Here is a 13,729-nt window from a genome sequence, read left to right as displayed (position 1 = left end):
AGGGATCAATCCCCGTCAAGAACTAACTCGATTACATGATAGATCTCATCCAACTCATCACCGTCCAGCAAGCCTACGATGAGATTACTCACGAACGATGAAGAGCATCATGGAATTGTCGATGGAGAAAGGTTGATGATGACGATGGCGACGATTTCCCCTCTCCGGAGCCCGAAATGGACTCCAGATCTGCCCTCCAGATGAAGAACGGGATGTGGCGGTGCCTCCGTATCTGCCCTCCAGATGAAGAACGGGATGAAACGGAAGATATAGAGCTGAGTTTGGGGGCGGTAGAGCCACATGGGGCCCACAAGCCCTCACGGGGCGGCCAGGGGGGTGGCCGCGGCCTGTGGGCTTGTGGCTCACTGGTCCACCTCCTCCCGTGGATCTTTGCGCAGGTATTTTTCTTTTATTCCAGAAAAAATCTGCGTAAATTTTCAGGACATTTCGAGAACTTTTATTTCTGCACAAAAACAACACCATGGCAATTCTGCTGAAAACATCGTCAGTCCGGGTTTGTTCCATTCAAATCATGCAAATTAGAGTCCAAAACAAGGGCAAAAGAGTTCGGAAAAGTAGATACGACGGAGACGTATCAGTGACCTCACCCAGTGACAGAAGGGGTAGCGAGGCACGCATCCTGTTGTTGCCATCAAGGGTAAAAAGATGGGGGTTTCATCATTGGTTTGAGTTTATCCCTCTATATCATGTCTTATTGCTTAAGGCGTTACTCTGTTCGTCATGAACTCAATACACTAGATGCATGTTGGATAGTGGTCGATGTCTCTACTATTAAAGCAGGATCGAACGTGGTGATGGTTCAACCTCTCGATCCCACCTCCCCACTTCCTCCCGCTAGCACTTCCATTGATTTTTTTTCATCCCTTCGTAAACCAGGCGATTAAATAACCAAACCAAACGGTTCAATACAAAAAAAAACGTTCGTTCCGACCTGCAATCGCCCTCCCACGCACTGCCTCTTCCATCCAAACCCGTCAAAAGGCAAAAAAAACACAACCCACGAACGCACCTGCTTCCCCCATGCTCTCATGATCCCCCTCGACGGGAACCCTAGCCGCCGCCACGCGCAGCCATCGTCGTGGCCTCCACTCCACCGCCAGCGCCGCCTCCCCTCCTTTCCCTGCGCGGCTACTCCCTCCACCCGGACAACCTCGACCTCGGGCGCCTCCACGCCGTTGAATCGCTCGACTTTTCCTCCTCTTCGGTCTGATCGCCGCCACTGTTCAAATTCACCGCGGGCAGACCTCCTCCGCCGTTACGCGATGCCAGACGCGGACCGACCACATCCGGTGCGATTCCAACCCCTTCGCGTTCTCTTCCCCTGTTGTCTACTCCTCCGTTTTTCTGATCGACTCGCTCCTCTCTTCGTGCGGCGTTCAGTGGACCTGCCCGTCTCGGACGAGGATGAGGATGAATGGGAGGATGGAGAGGAAGCTGAGGAGGAGTAGGAGGTGCGGGGAGGCTCTAAGAAGAAGGCCAAGCAGCACGTAGACCAACTCAAGAGGCTGCAGGAAAAGGTCCGACTCCTCTCCGCTTCATCTTCCGATATCTGCGCCGTCCTTCAGTGGAACCTTGTTTAGCAATCGGTTAATGGTCGCTGGTTAGTACCTATAATTAGCTTAGTAAGAGGATACTCATGGCTGGCAAATTTTGGACGCACTGTATTCAGGCTGCAAGCCATTGTAAGAGTTGCACATACAGTTTGTCATTCGTATCAATGGTAGTCTGTTAACTTAAAGAATGACAGGGAATAAACTCTGAATCTCACTGACCATTCTAAGCAACGCAAGTTGGATTGCTGATTCAGAGATAGAGATGTGAGAAAGGCAGTTCTAGGTCCACAGCTTATCAACCGACTAATTCTTTTTCCTACAGAAAGGATGGGAACCCATTTAATACCAGCATTGCTCCTTCTGCGTCACCCTATTTAACACCGACAGGCCCTACACCAACACAAACACCATCATCCCCTTCATCCCCTTCAGGAACTCCTTTGTTGTCTAATACATCCTCGAGCTCTTCTGGTGGATCCACAGCTCGAGACAGCAGATCATCCTCCGGGAAACGCAAGCCTTCAACTCTCAAGACCGTTGGATACATTTTTCTTGCTATTGTGTTGTTCATAGTTGTTGTGCTGCTGGTAATCTTTTGCCTGTCCAAGTACCAAGAGAGACAGTCGAGACATGATTATACAACAAGTCAGGTGGGAAGGGTGCACCAAAGAGTTGAAGAGCCTAAAGTCAAGCAGGCTTCAGCACAGTCAAGGAACGACGTTAAAAAAGGTCTACTTTACTTACCTTTCTATTGTATAATATATCTGTTCTACTGTGTTATTTATATTGTGGTACATGATGTTTCATTAACAAGCTCAGCTGGGGTTCCTGACGGGAAGCATGTTCGTGAAATAAATTTGGCCATACCAGGTACAGATACTTGTAAATCTGACCAACTAATTCATACTGTAATATTGTTGACCTGTTTAAGTCCAAATGCATAATGTAATTTATCAACTGGTGGCAGCTGCTCTTGAGAAGCCTCCTGAAAAGAGAGAAGAGCGTGTAATTAACTTGGAGCGAACAGAGTCGGATAATTTTGTTGTGGAACCTCCGCCACCTCCACCACCGCCGCCGCTGCCACCACCACCACCACCTCCACCACCGCCGCCGCCACCAGCGTATCATCTACTTAATGTAGCTTTTGCTGATTGAAATCCAGCGTTAAGAGAATAATGTTTAAAGATACACGAGCCTCTGGATTTGATGGATATGCATCTCCTCTGCTCAAAGATATCTATTTTTGTGGCTCCGCTATGGTCGATGGCTTGGTGAATGACTATTGATATTTTGTGTAGGGCCATGAGGTAGATTCATTTGGCATTGGCACCTACCTGGTTACCTTCTATGCACAAGCAGCACTTGGTTGTGTATTCAAGTTGGTTGGAATTAACAAACAGCTTCGCATTAAACTCTCTGAAGATGTCACAAAGGTATATCTTTTATTACTCATTAGTATTCAAAGCAAAAAAAAGGTATAGCTTTGGCAACCGCTGGTGTACCAGAATGAGTATTTGTATTTCTATGCTCCACGTATCGATACCATGTAAGAAACGATGCTACAGATTGTATGGAAAGGAAGGTTACCCTTTAGTTGATATAATGACTGGACAAGACGAGCCAAGCCCAAAGGTAAACATTATTGATGTTACGCTTGAGCAGTAAGCCTGCATCAAAGAATGTGTCCACTTCAAAATCTGCTGTCAAGCATATACTTTCTCATGATTAGCTGGCGGATATGTATATGTGTGGGCTTGATCATTTTTGCATTCCTTGATAGGTTGGTGAGAGGTTCCTATGTTGTTACCCTTTCATCGAGTCAAAGAGAGCTCATGTTGTTCCATAGCATGTTGAGGAGTTATTGAAGTGCTACTGGCCTGGAAATTCATGTATGTGTATTCCTCGGGATGTTGGTCGCGGCGCCTTTGGTGCCGCCATTCTGGTGAACCACAAGACCGAGAAGAAAAAGTATGATGCAACAGCCTCTATTTTTATTTTATACTGAATTTTGTTTCCCCTTAAAGAAAGGTGGTTGATATATATGATTGGTTTGCAGGTATGTGCTGAAGAAAATACGGCTCGCGAGGCAGACAGAGCGCTGCCGCAAGTCTGCTCATCAAGAGGTCAGTGAAGCACGAGAAGCCGTTAGGTTTTATTCGTTCATCGATTAGTATTGGTTTCAGGAATTGACAAATGAATGGAAAATTGCAGATGGCCCTTATTGCTCGCCTTCAACATCCTTACACGGTCGAATTCAAGGAGGCATGGGTTGAGAAGGTTTGTTCTCTAGGAGCATGCATCATCATATTATTATGAATTTTTTTTCAAATCCTTCTGTTTCATGCTTTAGGTAAGAAATATTCATAAGTGTGCTAACTATTGTGAACAACCATCAGAAACTGTGAGATGGTTTGCCCAATTGGCTCTAGCTCTTGACTACTTGCATTCCAACTATGTTTTGCACCGGGACCTCAAGGTAAGTGACAAACAGTGATGATGCTTTCATTTAGTTCATCAAGCAACCAGTAATATATAGTTTGTCCTTGTTTTTTCTGCAGTGCTCAAACATATTTCTCACAAAATATCATGACATCGGTCTTGGTTAGTGCCTCACATTGACTCAAATAACTCTTATCTTGTATTCCATCTGCACCCCGCAATGCAATCTCTAGCAACAAGTATGAAGCAACAGGTCGAATACTTGGCATATGATAGTGTATATGATATTTGTCAATTAGATTCCTAAGTTTTAAGGTTCCAAACTGGCATTTATAGCAGCAAGTATGTAGCAGCAGATCAAATACTTGGCAGTTGGCACATAACCTTCTATTAATTGATGTGTAGCTCATCGTCCATTTCTAAATTATCAAGGATTGATTTTATTGACAAAAGATTCTCTACATGTTGTTTTCTTTAGATAAAAACAGTTATTGGCTGCTCGTGTTATCTACAATAGGTGTTTTTTTGACACTCCTTTACATAGAAATGGTCACATAATTTTGATTCAAACTAATCGAACCCTCTTAGCTCACTGAAATCACACAATTTAATTACAATATTTTTTCTGATAAAACACTGACACCCATTACCCGACTTCTATATTTTATTTGGCTCATGATGTCAATTATTTTGTGTCAATACAGTACAACAGAGGACTATCCAGTTGGAGGATCCACATCATGTATGGGAGTAAGAGATCCGAAACTGGTAGATACATGCACTAATTCTATTCTGAGTTCAACTGCAATAATCAAATATTCAGATGGAATCATATGGGTGGTCGAGCCACGTCCACAGGTGCGACGGACATTGAGCATTAGGCCTGGTTTTAATCCTCTTGGTCACATATGAGAGTATAACAGAGTCCCTTTTCGATCGTGAGCTACCTTTCCCAAAATAAGCTGTCATATACTCAGATTAGTAGAAGTGAAATAATCTAATGAATATCATGAGAGCGCTTGCAGTTTGTTTATTCAAATAAAAAGTAATGCAACCTTTTCCCAGCTAAAAGCAGTAGAATTCAGCAATGGATAGATATATTAAACCGTTAATCCAAGTTCCCTTTGTTATTGAGAGTATTGTAGAGTACTAGAATGATACTATCATGTATGGTTCGAACAAATCAGTTTAATGGATATCTGCACTCTTAAAATCAAAAATAATTATTGGATGTATACTTCAAAATAAGAGATATACATTCTCCAAAGTATCAAGTCAATGCTGCATATGGTAGCAACATTGTGTGGAGATACAACAAACACCATTACAGTTTGGTAGATAACATGTTCCGTGATTGAGTTTTTGGAACAATATCAAAGTAGTGTTAAACATGAAACTGCCAAGTTATGTACTCTGCTATTGTGGTTTGGAAGCTCGTTCAGTCTGCTTGATGTCCGCACCAAATTTCCTTCAGGCAATAGGATGATGAGTTTAGTGCAAGTCTTCAGGCTGTAGGGCCAATAATAGGCAAAGAATTATGGCCCTCCACGGGTTTTCATGAACGGTTTTGAAATGAAGAATAGTTGTTAACTTTTTATTTTTGCTAGAAGATAGCGTCGCAAAACAGAGTATTGCTAGGGAAGTAACCAGAGTACATGCTACTATTTTTATAGGAAAGAGACTAACGACCCAGACTATGAAATCTACAGATGTTGCTTGCGAAATCGGGTATACAACCATGCATCTGCAACCATCTATTAGTAACCTCAGGTTTCTGTTTGTATCTCCACTGCGTGCATCATTTCTTGATCATTACGTTATTTATTTTGTCATCTTGAATCCTTTTTGCTATAGTTGTACAGTTTATATATTACTTGGTTTATATATAACTCGGTTTATATAGAGATATTTTAGACTATATATTCACTCATTTTGCTCCGCATGTAGTTCGTATTAGAATCTCTAAAAAGACTTATATACAGCAATGGAAGGAGTAATTCAATCATACTACATATTGGTCTATAATTTCTTTTCTTTGGTCATTAGTCTACCTTTTCCCTGAGATTCTCTCTCATAGTGAACAACTCATAAAAAGGATTTGTAGGAACTAGACAAGAATGATAAGGTACATACTGATGTTTTCCGTAATTTTCCTGTGTGGTTCAAGGGAAGCATATGGCAGCAGAAGATTCGAGGGCGATAACACGAGGACGAAAAATTGTGTGTTGTGGGAGAAGAAATTGTTTCCCCATATGCTTTCAGTTTAAAAGTTTCCATTATATATAGTTTAACTCTGTGCATATGATTCATTTGTTATCACTTGGTATTCTGCTCAAGGGGAACTGATACTTCCGCATATGAGAATTCTTATCCTTTCTGACAATGGCATGCCTTTTGGTCAGCCCTGGCTTATGAAGTTTGTGTTGACTCCTTGATTCTTTAGTGATTGCCAGCTATTCATGGATTCAGCAACAGACTGGATTTGCTTTGTCCCAAGATCATGGATACTTGAATGCCCTGTATTGACCATGTATTTGAGAGGCTGCTTCTGATCGTTTTTGTTGCTTTCTTCTGCTATCTATCACATTTCTAGGAATACAAATGGAATAGCTTACAATTGTGCTCACCAGGTTCTCAACTCAAGAGTAGAACCTGTCTTTAGTTGTTCTCATTCTTCTCATAACAATCGATCTTGCCCTGTTTTGCTCTCTCTTCTCAATTCTCAGATGCAGGGTTGTGTTTGTGGGTTTGAACGAATCTGCTGACGCTTGATGGCGCCTTCCTTGTGTTAAAAAATAGCATGATAAACATCTATTAGTAACCTTGTTATTTGTTCTAAGTAATTTGAATCCTATGATGATAAAGCAAGGCAGAGCCTGATAATATTTACTATGTGTCACTTATAGAAGCACTGTTGTGTATACATAACAAAGGTTCACAATTAGTTTTTCATTGTGCTACATGCCCGTCTCAAATTCATACTAGGTTTATTAGATCCCCCATTTGTACAGTATGGATGAAACACCTTGCAGTCATTTGTAGTCTTGTGCTGAAGCATTTTATAATTGGAAAAAGAATGCAATCTTTGTGTTTCTTCCATGGCGATAAAACTGAATATATTCGGACAAGAGTGCCATGCAAGGAATGACGAGTTCATGTCAAGCACCTAAAACTCACTTGTCAACAAGTCAATAACATTGCACACTTGGTTTTACTAATTAAAGTAACAAGCACAAATACCAATCCATGGGTGCACCACAAGGAGGCATCTCCGCATTGCTAGGTAAGAGGCTGATGTGGATCAGCATTGCTGGGAATAGGTTTGGTCGTGTTAGGTGTGGTCTTGCTGCAAGCCTCTCGCATTAGGCTTGATGGATGAAAGAGGGCTAACTAAACGAACGTACACAACTGTAAAATCAAGTGCCTTTGTTCCTTTGTTCCATTGCAAAATAATTTCTTTCTCCCGCAATGCACACACACATTTCCTAGCATTAGCTTGTCATCGAAATGCAGTGAAAAACATCATAAGCACTAGCTTATCATGTCAAAGGGGTGGACAGAGGTAAGTAATGGAGAAGGAAGACCAACGATTGTTTGGTGGGATATGAGAAATAAAATGCGTACTAAAAAAATACCAGTTGATGGAGGGGCAAAACAAGATAACACAATCGATATTATTGTGTTGTTTCGTGGCAACGCACGTGCATTCAGCTAGTGTGGAGTAATAGTAGTAGATGCAGAAAGTATCGGTCTACTTGTCTCGGACATGATGCCTATATGTATGATCATTGCCTTAGATATCGTCATGACTTTGCGCGGTTCTATCAATTTCTCGATAGTAATTTGTTCACCCACCATAATATTTGCTATTTTGAGAGAAGCCTCTAGTGAACACTATCGCCCCCGGGTCTACTTCACACCATATTTTCAGCCTTACTCTTTTACTTGTTTGGACTTTCCGCCTTCAGATCTCACTTTGCAATCAATCTTGAAGGGATTGACAACCCCTTTATAGCGTTGGGTGCAAGCTCTTTTGTGTTTGCGCACGTGCTCTGGACTTGACGAGATTCTCCTACTGGATTGATACCTTGGTTCTCAAACTGAGGGAAATACTTACTGCTCCTGTGCTGCATCACCCTTTCCTCTTCAAGGGAAAAACCAACGCAAGCCAAGTCTCCGTCAACGTGCCAATTTCGGGCGCTGTTGTTTGAGAAGTAGAAGTATATCACACACGTTCTGCTTTACAAACCGTGTGCGGTGTAATAACCTGCCTATTTTTCTGCTAATTTAATCGCCACAATTTAAAATTCTACAAAAATTGAATTTAAAAGTTGGTTATAACATTTTTTCATATCCATCTTATATATACATAGGTTCAACAACCAATGCATTATTCCATTCACACGTACATATGCTCAAGAATTACAACAAGAAATAATAATTACATGAGGACCAAATAAAGAATATTGAACCATGGTTGCATATTTGTATTAAATACGTAAAGAAAGAGCTGAAAGACATTCTGGTAGGTGTATAAGGTGAAGCGGAATGCCCATATTGTGTCCTCCTCCATGCAGAATGCACACACGACTCTAGGCCAACCCCTTATGATGGCAGAATGCCCATCCTTCTATGTCTTGATGGGGACATATAGGTAGTCATTGTGTCCTGGTAGATATACTTTAACCTTTGCACATCCACCAATCATGTAGTTTGAGAGGTGGTCTTGAGTAAACTGCTTTGAGAACCATTACAAACAAAAAATAATTCAAACATTGTAAATTTGTAAGCTAACAAATCATCATGGACATTAAAAAGAAGGGTACAGAGTTCTTAGTTACCATCCCACATTTCACTGTTCTCTTGGACAACGTGTAAAAAAATAGTTTAATTGTCATATTTTGTCCCATTTTATTGAAAAATCTTTATTAATTTCCTCACATGATGTTGGTTCATGAATATCTCATTGCCCCATACGCAAAAAAGGGTCGACACGCGGATCTTTACGAGCGACATGTACCTACAAGCAACAAGTTAGTATTAGAAGGTAAACTGAAAATGCACAACGACGTAGTACAATACTCCTTGTCCCGGAATATAAGATCTTATTACATCCAAAATACTCACATATTTGATGTATTAAAATCTTATACTATGGGGTGGATGGACTATATATAAGCCATGTGATGAAACTAACCTCGATGGAAAAGAACAAATGTTCCCAATATTGTCCTAGGTAACACTACTGCAGGATGCTACAAAGACGACGCATCAATCACAGATCCTTCAACGAATCTGTGTGTGATGCATGAATCACACACGCTATCGTTCTAGCTCCGCCACAAATAACATGAACTGTGTGTGATGGCGGATCCTGTTGGAATTATGCCCTAGAGGCAATAATAAATATAGTTATTATTATAATTCTTGTATCAAGATAATCGTTTATTATCCATGCTATAATTGTATTGAATGAAGACTTATATACATGTGTGGATACATAGACAAAACACTGTCCCTAGCAAGCCTCTAGTTGGCTAGCCAGTTGATCAAAGATAGTCAGGGTCTTCTGACTATGTACAAGGTGTTGTTGCTTGATAACTGGATCATGTCATTAGGAGAATCACGTGATGGACTAGACCCAAACTAATAGACATAGCATGTTGATCGTGTCATTTTGTTGCTACTGTTTTCTGCGTGTCAAGTATTTGTTCCTATGACCATGAGATCATATAACTCACTGACACCGAAGGAATGCTTTGTGTGTATCAAACGTCGCAACGTAACTGGGTGACTATAAAGATGCTCTACAGGTATCTCCGAAGGTGTTCATTGAGTTAGTATGGATCGAGACTGGGATTTGTCACTCCGTGTGACGGAGAGGTATCTTGGGGCCCACTCGGTAATACAACATCACACACAAGCCTTGCAAGCAATGCAACTTAGTGTAAGTTGCGGGATCTTGTATTACGGAACGATTAAAGAGACTTGCCGGTAAACGAGATTGAAATAGGTATGCGGATACTGACGATCGAATCTCGGGCAAGTAACATACCGAAGGACAAAGGAAATGACATACGGGATTATATGAATCCCTGGCACTGAGGTTCAAACGATAAGATCTTCGTAGAATATGTGGGATCCAATATGGGCATCGAGGTCCCGCTATTGGATATTGACCGAGGAGTCACTCGGGTCATGTCTACATAGTTCTCGAACCCGCAGGGTCTGCACACTTAAGGTTCGACGTTGTTTTATGCGTATTTGAGTTATATCGTTGGTTACCGAGTGTTGTTCGGAGTCCCGGATGAGATCACGGACGTTAGGAGGGTTTCCGGAATGGTCCGGAAACGAAGATTGATATATAGGATGACCTCATTTGATTACCGGAAGGTTTTCGGAGTTACCGGGAATGTACCGGGAATGACGAATGGGTTCCGGGTGTTCACGGGGGGGGGGGGCAGCCCACCCCGGGGAAGCCCATAGGCCTTGGGGGTGGCGCACCAGCCCTTGGTGGGCTGGTGGGACAGCCCAAGAAGGCCCTATGCGCCATAGATAGAAAATCAAAGAGAAAAGAAAAAAAAGGAGGTGGGAAAGGAGAGAAGGACTCCACCTTCCTATCCTAGTTGGACTAGGATTGGAGGAGGACTCCTCCTCCCTTGGTGGCGCAGCCCTTGGGGCTCCTTGAGCCTCAAGGCAAGCCTCCCCTCTCCTCCTCCTATTTATATGGAGCTATTAGGGCTGATTTAAGACAACTTTTGCCACGGCAGCCCGACCACATACCTCCACGGCTTTACCTCTAGATCGCGTTTCTGCGGAGCTTGGGCGGAGCCCTGCTGAGATTAGATCACCACCAACCTCCGGAGCGCCGTCACGCTGCCGGAGAACTCATCTACCTCTCCGTCTCTCTTGCTGGATCAAGAAGGCCGAGATCATCGTCGAGCTGTACGTGTGTTGAACGCGGAGGTGCCGTCCGTTCGGCACTAGATCGTGGGACGGATCACGGGACGGTTCGTGGGACGGTTCGCGGGGCGGGTCGAGGGACGTGAGGACATTCCACTACATCAACCGCGTTCACTAATGCTTCTTTTGTGCGATCTACAAGGGTACGTAGATCGGAAATCCCCTCTCGTAGATGGACATCACCATGATAGGTCTTCGTGCGCGTAAGAAAATTTTTGTTTCCCATGCGACGTTCCCCAACAGATCCATCATATACGATTTAGAAAATAAATGCATTTGCGATATGTGGCATATAGTTGTTCCAGACGAACTGCTTAAGATGAAACAGAATTACACAAAACGCTTAACCAGATAAATGTGTGTGTGGTGTACGACATATAGTTCATCCGGATGAACTATTTGCGATGAGGCAAAATAACACAACCGATTCGGAGTTTAAAGTTGTGTGTGGTACCTGGACGACCTGATTGCGATGATCAAAAGTAACACAAATGATTCAGCGTAACAAGATGTGTGTGATATCCGACAAATATGTCAATAATCAGAATTGTGTGGGAAGACAGATAAGAAGACATACGATTCCTGGTAATAAGTTGTTTGTGTTGTGGGCAAACACTTGCTCGCACCCAATTGTGTGTGCTATTTGAAATCATCACCGACGTGTTCCTTTCTTTAATCATAAGCGATGTGATTTGCTTTGTCTACATACCATCCATGTTCTATCTATAGAACCACAACATGATTGCATAACCTAAATAAACATCCAATAACATTACTGACCATAAACAAAATTTGAACAACTCAATTAACAAGTACATGCATACTAAACTAGTAGTAACGATCATCAAATGATCTATACTTCTTGTGACAAGGGGTGCCAGTCGCCGCAGGACGGAGGCACTCCCTCATGTCAACGATTCGCCTACACATCTCGTAGCTAACGTACGCATCCTTGGCCACATACTTGACATGATCTTCATCCAGTATTCAGACCCAAGTGCGGTGCCAAACAACCTTCTCCTTCTTGCAGACATCCTTCATGCCTTTGTAGTAGGGGTCGGTGATGGTCATAGCAAGGTCAACTAGGGAGTCCTTATGCTTCTCCTCACCGCCCAAGATCTTGTACTAGCATTGGATGTCCACAAGATTCCGGCATGCCAAGCCCATGTTCTTGAGCACCTTTTCATCGATGGTGGTGTCCACCGTACCGAATACGTAGTCGGGGATGTTGACAAACCTGGCGAAACGCTCACAAGGCCTTGTGCCCAGGCAGTAGTGATAGACGATGATGTAATGGCCCATGCACAGATGTGAGATGACAACCTTCTGATCATGCTTGATTCGACCGTCAGTGTACTCGAGGTTGAAGCCAATCACTTTGTATTTGCCATTGGCAAGTAACTGCTCCATGGTGTGGATGGAGTTCTCCACCCAGACCGGGGTGTTGGTGTACACCACTGATAGGTCCTTGAACCTTATGCGGGTGCCCAGGTAGGCATGAATGGTGAACTCCCACTCGTCATCGTCAGCTGTTGGGAGTGTTGCCATTGGAGCTGAGCATGATATCCTCTTTGTATCTGGAGTCGTGGGTGTGCTTCTTGCGTTGTGGGGAAAGGTTGAATAGATACAATAGATTAGATAAGTGGTGGAGTAAATGGGGGGTGGACAAGCTATAAGTGGCATGTCTTTTCATCGTGTTCCTGATGGAAAATTATTGTGCAAGCTTGACCAGCACACAAACATGCAGTTCGTTTGGCCACGCAGGGGCTCGAAGTTCCGCCAATGTATCATTGATGACCCCGTTCTCGCGCAAACGTGCAGGTTCCCGCATGCAACCATGCACAACTTCCCTGCTTGGCTCGGATGGCCACACATCGGCTAGAAGAAGCTCCTATTATTGTGGGGGTTAAATGGCAAACAGTTGGCAAAAACGAAGTGTGTGCAATGACTTAAACAATACACTTGTTCACCACTAAGCAGCGGGTGTGACATGCAGTGTTGAGGAGGAGTGCGGGTGTGACATGCAGTGTTGAGGAGGAGTGCGGGTGTGACATGCAGTGTTGAGGAGGAGTGCGGGTGTGACTCGAGAAGGGGTGAGGGTTTTCTGATGCGGGGACGATGGTTAGGGTTTTCTCGGCCAGAACAATAATGCCCTTCGAAGGCGACGATTCAGTAAACACAACGTGTGCGATAAGTGCCACTACAGTGTGAGGGGACTGTCGTGATCTGTGTAAATCCTATAGCTGCAGACGTGATATCCACGGGAATGCATTTTGGATAATCGGGACACGCGTGTCGTGGCATAATGTTAGTCATCACACACGGTTTTGTTACTCGTGAACTGTGTTGAGTTTTCCGTGAAGAGGAACAAATTATCGCAACACAAAGTGGGCAAGTATTTCCCTCACTTATGAAACCAAGGTTTACCGAACCAATAGGAATATCAACCACAACCGTCTTCTGGGGCTGCACACAAAAGAACAAACAGATTGCACCCAGCGCGGGCAAGAGGGTTGTCAATCCCCTTGGTGTCATTATTTGCAAGCAAATGAGGTGTGTAGATAATTGTAAAAATGCAAAATAAAAGAAAAAAAATAAATGGCAGCAAGGTATTGGAGGTTTTAGTAATATGTTATGAATAGACCCGCATGCCATAACTTTCCCTAATGGCATCTCTCATAAAGATAGCACATGGTGGGTAAACAAATCACTATTGGGCAATTGATAGAAGAGTGGATAGTTCTGCGATTTTC

Source organism: Hordeum vulgare, chromosome 2H, assembly GCF_904849725.1.
Source record: "Hordeum vulgare subsp. vulgare chromosome 2H, MorexV3_pseudomolecules_assembly, whole genome shotgun sequence".
NCBI classification, from domain to species: domain Eukaryota; kingdom Viridiplantae; phylum Streptophyta; class Magnoliopsida; order Poales; family Poaceae; genus Hordeum; species Hordeum vulgare.
This window is presented reverse-complemented; position numbering follows the sequence as displayed.